Source organism: Larus michahellis, unplaced genomic scaffold (genome assembly GCF_964199755.1).
Source record: "Larus michahellis unplaced genomic scaffold, bLarMic1.1 SCAFFOLD_26, whole genome shotgun sequence".
Taxonomy (NCBI): domain Eukaryota; kingdom Metazoa; phylum Chordata; class Aves; order Charadriiformes; family Laridae; genus Larus; species Larus michahellis.
In genome coordinates, this window is record NW_027436225.1 from 2,238,490 (window position 1) to 2,246,026 (window position 7,537).

Below are 7,537 nucleotides of genomic sequence, written 5' to 3' on the forward strand. Positions count from 1 at the left end.
CGGAAAGCCCGCAGTCCCACAGTGTGTGGGGCCACGCAAGCGGCTGCCAAAGAGCTTTCCAACGAGGCACGGCTTTCCCTCCTGGCTCTTCGGGCGTGGGAGCTGTGGCCAGAGCCGCGGCCCTACCGGAAAATGCTTCGGGGGCTGGCGCGGCGGCGCAACGTGGGCGCCGGTGGCGCCGAGGCTGACGGCCGCCGTAAAGCCCGCAGCCCCACGGGCTGTGGGGCCACGCGAGCGGCTGCCAAAGGGCTTTCCAACAAGGCACGGCTTTTCCTCCTGGCTCTTCGGGCGTGGGAGCTGTGGCCAGAGCCGCGGCCCTACCGGAAAATGCTTCGCAGGCTGGCGCGGCGGCGCCACGTAGGCGCAGGTGGCGCCGAGGCTGACGGCCGCCGGAAAGCCCGCAGCCCCACGGGCTGTGGGGCCACGCGAGCGGCTGCCAAAGAGCTTTCCCACGAGGCACGGCTTTTCCTCCTGGCTCTTCGGGCGTGGGAGCTGTGGCCAGAGCCGCGGCCCTACCGGAAAATGCTTCGCAGGCTGGCGCGGCGGCGCCACGTGGGCGCCGGTGGCGCCGAGGCTGACAGCTGACGGAAAGCCCGCAGCCCCACGGTGTGTGGGGCCACGCGAGCGGCTGCCAAAGAGCTTTCCAACGAGGCACGGCTTTCCCTCCTGGCTCTTCGGGCGTGGGAGCTGTGGTCAGAGCCGCGGCCCTACCGGAAAATGCTTCGCAGGCTGGTGCGGCATCGCTACGTAGGCGCAGGTGGCGCCGAGGCTGACGGCCGCCGGAAAGCCCGCAGCCCCACGGGCTGTGGGGCCACGCGATCGGCTGCCAAAGAGCTTTCCAACGAGGCACGGCTTTTCCTCCTTGCTCTTCGGGCGTGGGAGCTGTGGCCAGAGCCGCGGCCCTACCGGAAAATGCTTCGCAGGCTGGCGCGGCGGCGCCACGTGGGCGCAGGTGGCGCCGACGCTGACGGCCGCCGTAAAGCCCGCAGCCCCACGGGCTGTGGGGCCACGCGAGCGGCTGCCAAAGAGCTTTCCAACGAGGCACGGCTTTCCCTCCTGGCTCTTCGGGCGTGGGAGCTGTGGCCAGAGCCGCGGCCCTACCGCAAAATGCTTCGCAGGCTGGTGCGGCAGCGCTACGTAGGCGCAGGTGGCACTGAGGCTGACGGCCGCCGGAAAGCCCGCAGCCCCACGGGCTGTGGGGCCACGCGAGCGGCTGCCAAAGAGCTTTCCAACAAGGCACGGCTTTTCCTCCTGGCTCTTCGGGCGTGGGAGCTGTGGCCAGAGCCGCGGCCCTACCGGAAAATGCTTCGCAGGCTGGCGCGGCGGCGCCAGGTGGGCGCCGGTGGCGCCGAGGCTGACGGCCGCCGCAAAGCCCGCAGCCCCACGGGCTGTGGGGCCACGCGAGGGGCTGCCAAAGAGCTTTCCAACGAGGCACGGCTTTCCCTCCTGGCTCTTTGGGTGTGGGAGCTGTGGCCAGAGAAGTGGCCCTACCGGAAAATGCTTCGGGGGCTGGCGCGGCGGCGCCAGGTGGTCGCCGGTGGCGCCGAGGCTGACGGCCGCCGGAAAGCCCGCAGCCCCACGGACTGCGGGGCCACGCGAGCGGCTGCCAAAGAGCTTTCCAACGAGGCACGGCTTTCCCTCCTGGCTCTTCGGGCGTGGGAGCTGTGGCCAGAGCCGCGGCCCTACCGGAAAATGCTTCGGGGGCTGGCGCGGCGGTGCCAGGTGGGCACCGGTGGCAACGAGGCTGACGGCCGCCACAAAGCCCGCAGCCCCACGGTGTGTGGGGCCACGCGAGCGGCTGCCAAAGAGCTTTCCAACGAGGCACGGCTTTCCCTCCTGGCTCTTCGGGTGTGGGAGCTGTGGCCAGAGCCGCGGACCTACCGGAAAATGCTTCGGGGGCTGGCGCGGCGGCGCCAGGTGGGAGCCGGTGGCGCCGAGGCTGACGGCCGCCGGAAAGCCCGCAGCCCCACGGGCTGTGGGGCCACGCGAGCGGATGCCAAAGAGCTTTCCAACGAGGCACGGCTTTTCCTCCTGGCTCTTCGGGCGTGGGAGCTGTGGCCAGAGCCGCGGCCCTACCAGAAAATGCTTCGGGGGCTGGCGCGGTGGCGCCACTTAGGCGCCGGTGGCGCCGAGGCTGACGGCCGCCGCAAAGCCCGCAGCCCCACGGGCTGTGGGGCCACGCGAGCGGCTGCCAAAGAGCTTTCCAACGAGGCACGGCTTTCCCTCCTGGCTCTTCGGGCGTGGGAGCTGTGGCCAGAGCCGCGGCCCTACCGGAAAATGCTTCGCAGGCTTGGCCGCGGCGCCAGGTGGGCCCTGGTGGCGCTGAGGCTGACGGCCGCCGGAAAGCCCGCAGTCCCACAGTGTGTGGGGCCACGCAAGCGGCTGCCAAAGAGCTTTCCAACGAGGCACGGCTTTCCCTCCTGGCTCTTCGGGCGTGGGAGCTGTGGCCAGAGCCGCGGCCCTACCGGAAAATGCTTCGGGGGCTGGCGCGGCGGCGCAACGTGGGCGCCGGTGGCGCCGAGGCTGACGGCCGCCGGAAAGCCCGCAGCCCCACGGGCTGTGGGGCCACGCGAGCGGCTGCCAAAGAGCTTTCCAACAAGGCACAGCTTTCCCTCCTGGCTCTTCGGGCGTGGGAGCTGTGGACAGAGCCGCGGCCCTACCGGAAAATGCTTCGCAGCCTGGTGCGGCAGCGCTACGTAGGCGCAGGTGGCGCCGAGGCTGACGGCCGCCGTAAAGCCCGCAGCCCCACGGGCTGTGGGGCCACGCGAGCGGCTGCCAAAGAGCTTTCCAACAAGGCACGGCTTTTCCTCCTGGCTCTTCGGGCGTGGGAGCTGTGGCCAGAGACGCGGCCCTACCGGAGAATGCTTCGGGGGCTGGCGCGGCGGCGCCACGTGGGCGCCGGTGGCGCCGAGGCTGACGGCCGCCGGAAAGCCCGCAGCCCCACGGTGTGTGGGGCCACGCGAGCGGCTTCCAAAGAGCTTTCCAACAAGGCACGGCTTTCCCTCCTGGCTCTTCGGGCGTGGGAGCTGTGGCCAGAGCCGCTGCCCTACCGGAGAATGCTTCGGGGGCTGGCGCGGCGGCGCCAGGTAGGCGCCGGTGGCGCCGAGGCTGACGGCCGCCGCAAAGCCCGCAGCCCCACGGGCTGTGGGTCCACGCGAGGGGCTGCCAAAGAGCTTTCCAACGAGGCACGGCTTTCCCTCCTGGCTCTTCGGGCGTGGGAGCTGTGGCCAGAGCCGCGGCCCTACCGGAAAATGCTTCGGGTGCTGGCACGGCTGTTCCAGGTGGGCGCCGGTGGCGCCGAGGCTGACAGCTGCAGGAAAGCCCGCAGCCCCACGTGCTGTGGGGCCACGCGAGCGGCTGCCAAAGAGCTTTCCAACGAGGCACGGCTTTCCCTCCTGGCTCTTCGGGCGTGGCAGCTGTGGCCAGAGCCACGGCCCTACCGGAAAATGCTTCGCAGGCTGGCGCGGCGGCGCCACGTGGGCGCCGGTGGCGCCGAGGCTGACGGCCTCCGCAAAGCCCACAGCCCCACGGGCTGTGGGGCCACGCGAGCGGCTGCCAAAGAGCTTTCCAACAAGGCACGGCTTTCCCTCCTGGCTCTTCGTGCGTGGGAGCTGTGGCCAGAGACGCGGCCCTACCGGAAAATGCTTCGCAGGCTGGTGCTGCAGCGCTGTGTAGGCACAGGTGGCGCCGAGGCTGACGGCCGCCGGAAAGCTCGCAGCCCCACGGTGTGTGGGGCCACGCGAGCGGCTGCCAAAGAGCTTTCCAACGAGGCACGGCTTTCCCTCCTGGCTCTTCGGGCATGGGAGCTGTGGCCAGAGCCGCGGCCCTACCGGAAAATGCTTCTGGGGCTGGCACGGCTGTTCCAGGTGGGCGCCAGTGGCGCCGAGGCTGACGGCCGCCGTAAAGCCCGCAGCCCCAAGGGCTGTGGGGCCACGCGAGCGGCTGCCAAAGAGCTTTCCAACAAGGCACGGCTTCTCCTGCTGGCTCTTCGGGCGTGGGAGCTGTGGCCAGAGATGCGGCCCTACCAGAAAATGCTTCGCAGCCTGGCGCGGCGGCGCCACGTGGGCGCCGGTGGCGCCGAGGCTGACGGCCGCCGGAAAGCCCGCAGCCCCAAGGGCTGTGGGGCCACGCGAGCGGCTGCCAAAGAGCTTTCCAACGAGGCACGGCTTTCCCTCCTGGCTCTTTGGGTGTGGGAGCTGTGGCCAGAGCCGCGGCCCTACCGGAAAATGCTTCGCAGGCTGGCGCGGCGGCGCCACGTGGGCGCAGGTGGCGCCGACGCTGACAGCCGCCGTAAAGCCCGCAGCCCCACGGGCTGTGGGGCCACGCGAGCGGCTGCCAAAGAGCTTTCCAACGAGGCACAGCTTTCCCTCCTGGCTCTTCGGGCGTGGGAGCTGTGGCCAGAGCCGCATCCCTACCGCAAAATGCTTGGTAGCCTGGTGCGGCAGCAATACGTAGGCGCCGGTGGCGCCGAGGCTGACGGCCGCCGGAAAGCCCGCAGCCCCACGGGCTGTGGGGCCACGCGAGCGGCTGCCAAAGAGCTTTCCAACAAGGCACGGCTTTCCCCCCTGGCTCTTCGGGCGTGGGAGCTGTGGCCAGAGCCGCGGCCCTACCGGAAAATGCTTCGGGGGCTGGTGCGGCAGCGCTACGTAGGCGCAGGTGGCGCCGAGGCTGACGGATGCCGGAAAGCCCGCAGCCCCACGTGCTGTGGGGCCACGCGAGCGGCTGCCAAAGAGCTTTCCAATGAGGCACGGCTTTCCCTCCTGGCTCTTCGGGCGTGGGAGCTGTGGCCAGAGCCACGGCCCTACCGGAAAATGCTTCGCAGGCTGGCGCGGCGGCGCCACGTGGGCGCCGGTGGCGCCGAGGCTGACGGCCTCCGCAAAGCCCACAGCCCCACGGGCTGTGGGGCCACGCGAGCGGCTGCCAAAGAGCTTTCCAAGAAGGCACGGCTTTCCCTCCTGGCTCTTCGGGCGTGGGAGCTGTGGCCAGAGACGCGGCCCTACCGGAAAATGCTTCGCAGGCTGGCGCGGCAGCGCTATGTAGGCGCAGGTGGCGCCGAGGCTGACAGCTGACGGAAAGCCCGCAGCCCCACGGTGTGTGGGGCCACGCGAGCGGCTGCCAAAGAGCTTTCCAACGAGGCACGGCTTTCCCTCCTGGCTCTTCGGGCGTGGGAGCTGTGGTCAGAGCCGCGGCCCTACCGGAAAATGCTTCGCAGGCTGGTGCGGCATCGCTACGTAGGCGCAGGTGGCGCCGAGGCTGACGGCCGCCGGAAAGCCCGCAGCCCCACGGGCTGTGGGGCCACGCGATCGGCTGCCAAAGAGCTTTCCAACGAGGCACGGCTTTTCCTCCTTGCTCTTCGGGCGTGGGAGCTGTGGCCAGAGCCGCGGCCCTACCGGAAAATGCTTCGCAGGCTGGCGCGGCGGCGCCACGTGGGCGCAGGTGGCGCCGACGCTGACGGCCGCCGTAAAGCCCGCAGCCCCACGGGCTGTGGGGCCACGCGAGCGGCTGCCAAAGAGCTTTCCAACGAGGCACGGCTTTCCCTCCTGGCTCTTCGGGCGTGGGAGCTGTGGCCAGAGCCGCGGCCCTACCGCAAAATGCTTCGCAGGCTGGTGCGGCAGCGCTACGTAGGCGCAGGTGGCACTGAGGCTGACGGCCGCCGGAAAGCCCGCAGCCCCACGGGCTGTGGGGCCACGCGAGCGGCTGCCAAAGAGCTTTCCAACAAGGCACGGCTTTTCCTCCTGGCTCTTCGGGCGTGGGAGCTGTGGCCAGAGCCGCGGCCCTACCGGAAAATGCTTCGCAGGCTGGCGCGGCGGCGCCAGGTGGGCGCCGGTGGCGCCGAGGCTGACGGCCGCCGCAAAGCCCGCAGCCCCACGGTGTGTGGGGCCACGCGAGCGGCTGCCAAAGAGCTTTCCAACAAGGCACGGCTTTCCCTCCTGGCTCTTTGGGCGTGGGAGCTGTGGCCAGAGCCGCGGCCCTACCGGAAAATGCTTCGGGGGCTGGCGCGGCGGCGACAGGTGGGCGCCGGTGGCGCCGAGGCTGACGGCCGCCGCAAAGCCCGCAGCCCCACGGGCTGTGGGTCCACGCGAGGGGCTGCCAAAGAGCTTTCCAACGAGGCACGGCTTTCCCTCCTGGCTCTTTGGGTGTGGGAGCTGTGGCCAGAGAAGCGGCCCTACCGGAAAATGCTTCGGGGGCTGGCGCGGCGGCGCCAGGTGGTCGCCGGTGGCGCCGAGGCTGACGGCCGCCGGAAAGCCCGCAGCCCCACGGACTGCGGGGCCACGCGAGCGGCTGCCAAAGAGCTTTCCAACGAGGCACGGCTTTCCCTCCTGGCTCTTCGGGCGTGGGAGCTGTGGCCAGAGCCGCGGCCCTACCGGAAAATGCTTCGGGGGCTGGCGCGGCGGTGCCAGGTGGGCACCGGTGGCAACGAGGCTGACGGCCGCCACAAAGCCCGCAGCCCCACGGTGTGTGGGGCCACGCGAGCGGCTGCCAAAGAGCTTTCCAACGAGGCACGGCTTTCCCTCCTGGCTCTTCGGGTGTGGGAGCTGTGGCCAGAGCCGCGGACCTACCGGAAAATGCTTCGGGGGCTGGCGCGGCGGCGCCAGGTGGGAGCCGGTGGCGCCGAGGCTGACGGCCGCCGGAAAGCCCGCAGCCCCACGGGCTGTGGGGCCACGCGAGCGGATGCCAAAGAGCTTTCCAACGAGGCACGGCTTTTCCTCCTGGCTCTTCGGGCGTGGGAGCTGTGGCCAGAGCCGCGGCCCTACCAGAAAATGCTTCGGGGGCTGGCGCGGTGGCGCCACTTAGGCGCCGGTGGCGCCGAGGCTGACGGCCGCCGCAAAGCCCGCAGCCCCACGGGCTGTGGGGCCACGCGAGCGGCTGCCAAAGAGCTTTCCAACGAGGCACGGCTTTCCCTCCTGGCTCTTCGGGCGTGGGAGCTGTGGCCAGAGCCGCGGCCCTACCGGAAAATGCTTCGCAGGCTTGGCCGCGGCGCCAGGTGGGCCCTGGTGGCGCTGAGGCTGACGGCCGCCGGAAAGCCCGCAGTCCCACAGTGTGTGGGGCCACGCAAGCGGCTGCCAAAGAGCTTTCCAACGAGGCACGGCTTTCCCTCCTGGCTCTTCGGGCGTGGGAGCTGTGGCCAGAGCCGCGGCCCTACCGGAAAATGCTTCGGGGGCTGGCGCGGCGGCGCAACGTGGGCGCCGGTGGCGCCGAGGCTGACGGCCGCCGTAAAGCCCGCAGCCCCACGGGCTGTGGGGCCACGCGAGCGGCTGCCAAAGGGCTTTCCAACAAGGCACGGCTTTTCCTCCTGGCTCTTCGGGCGTGGGAGCTGTGGCCAGAGCCGCGGCCCTACCGGAAAATGCTTCGCAGGCTGGCGCGGCGGCGCCACGTAGGCGCAGGTGGCGCCGAGGCTGACGGCCGCCGGAAAGCCCGCAGCCCCACGGGCTGTGGGGCCACGCGAGCGGCTGCCAAAGAGCTTTCCCACGAGGCACGGCTTTTCCTCCTGGCTCTTCGGGCGTGGGAGCTGTGGCCAGAGCCGCGGCCCTACCGG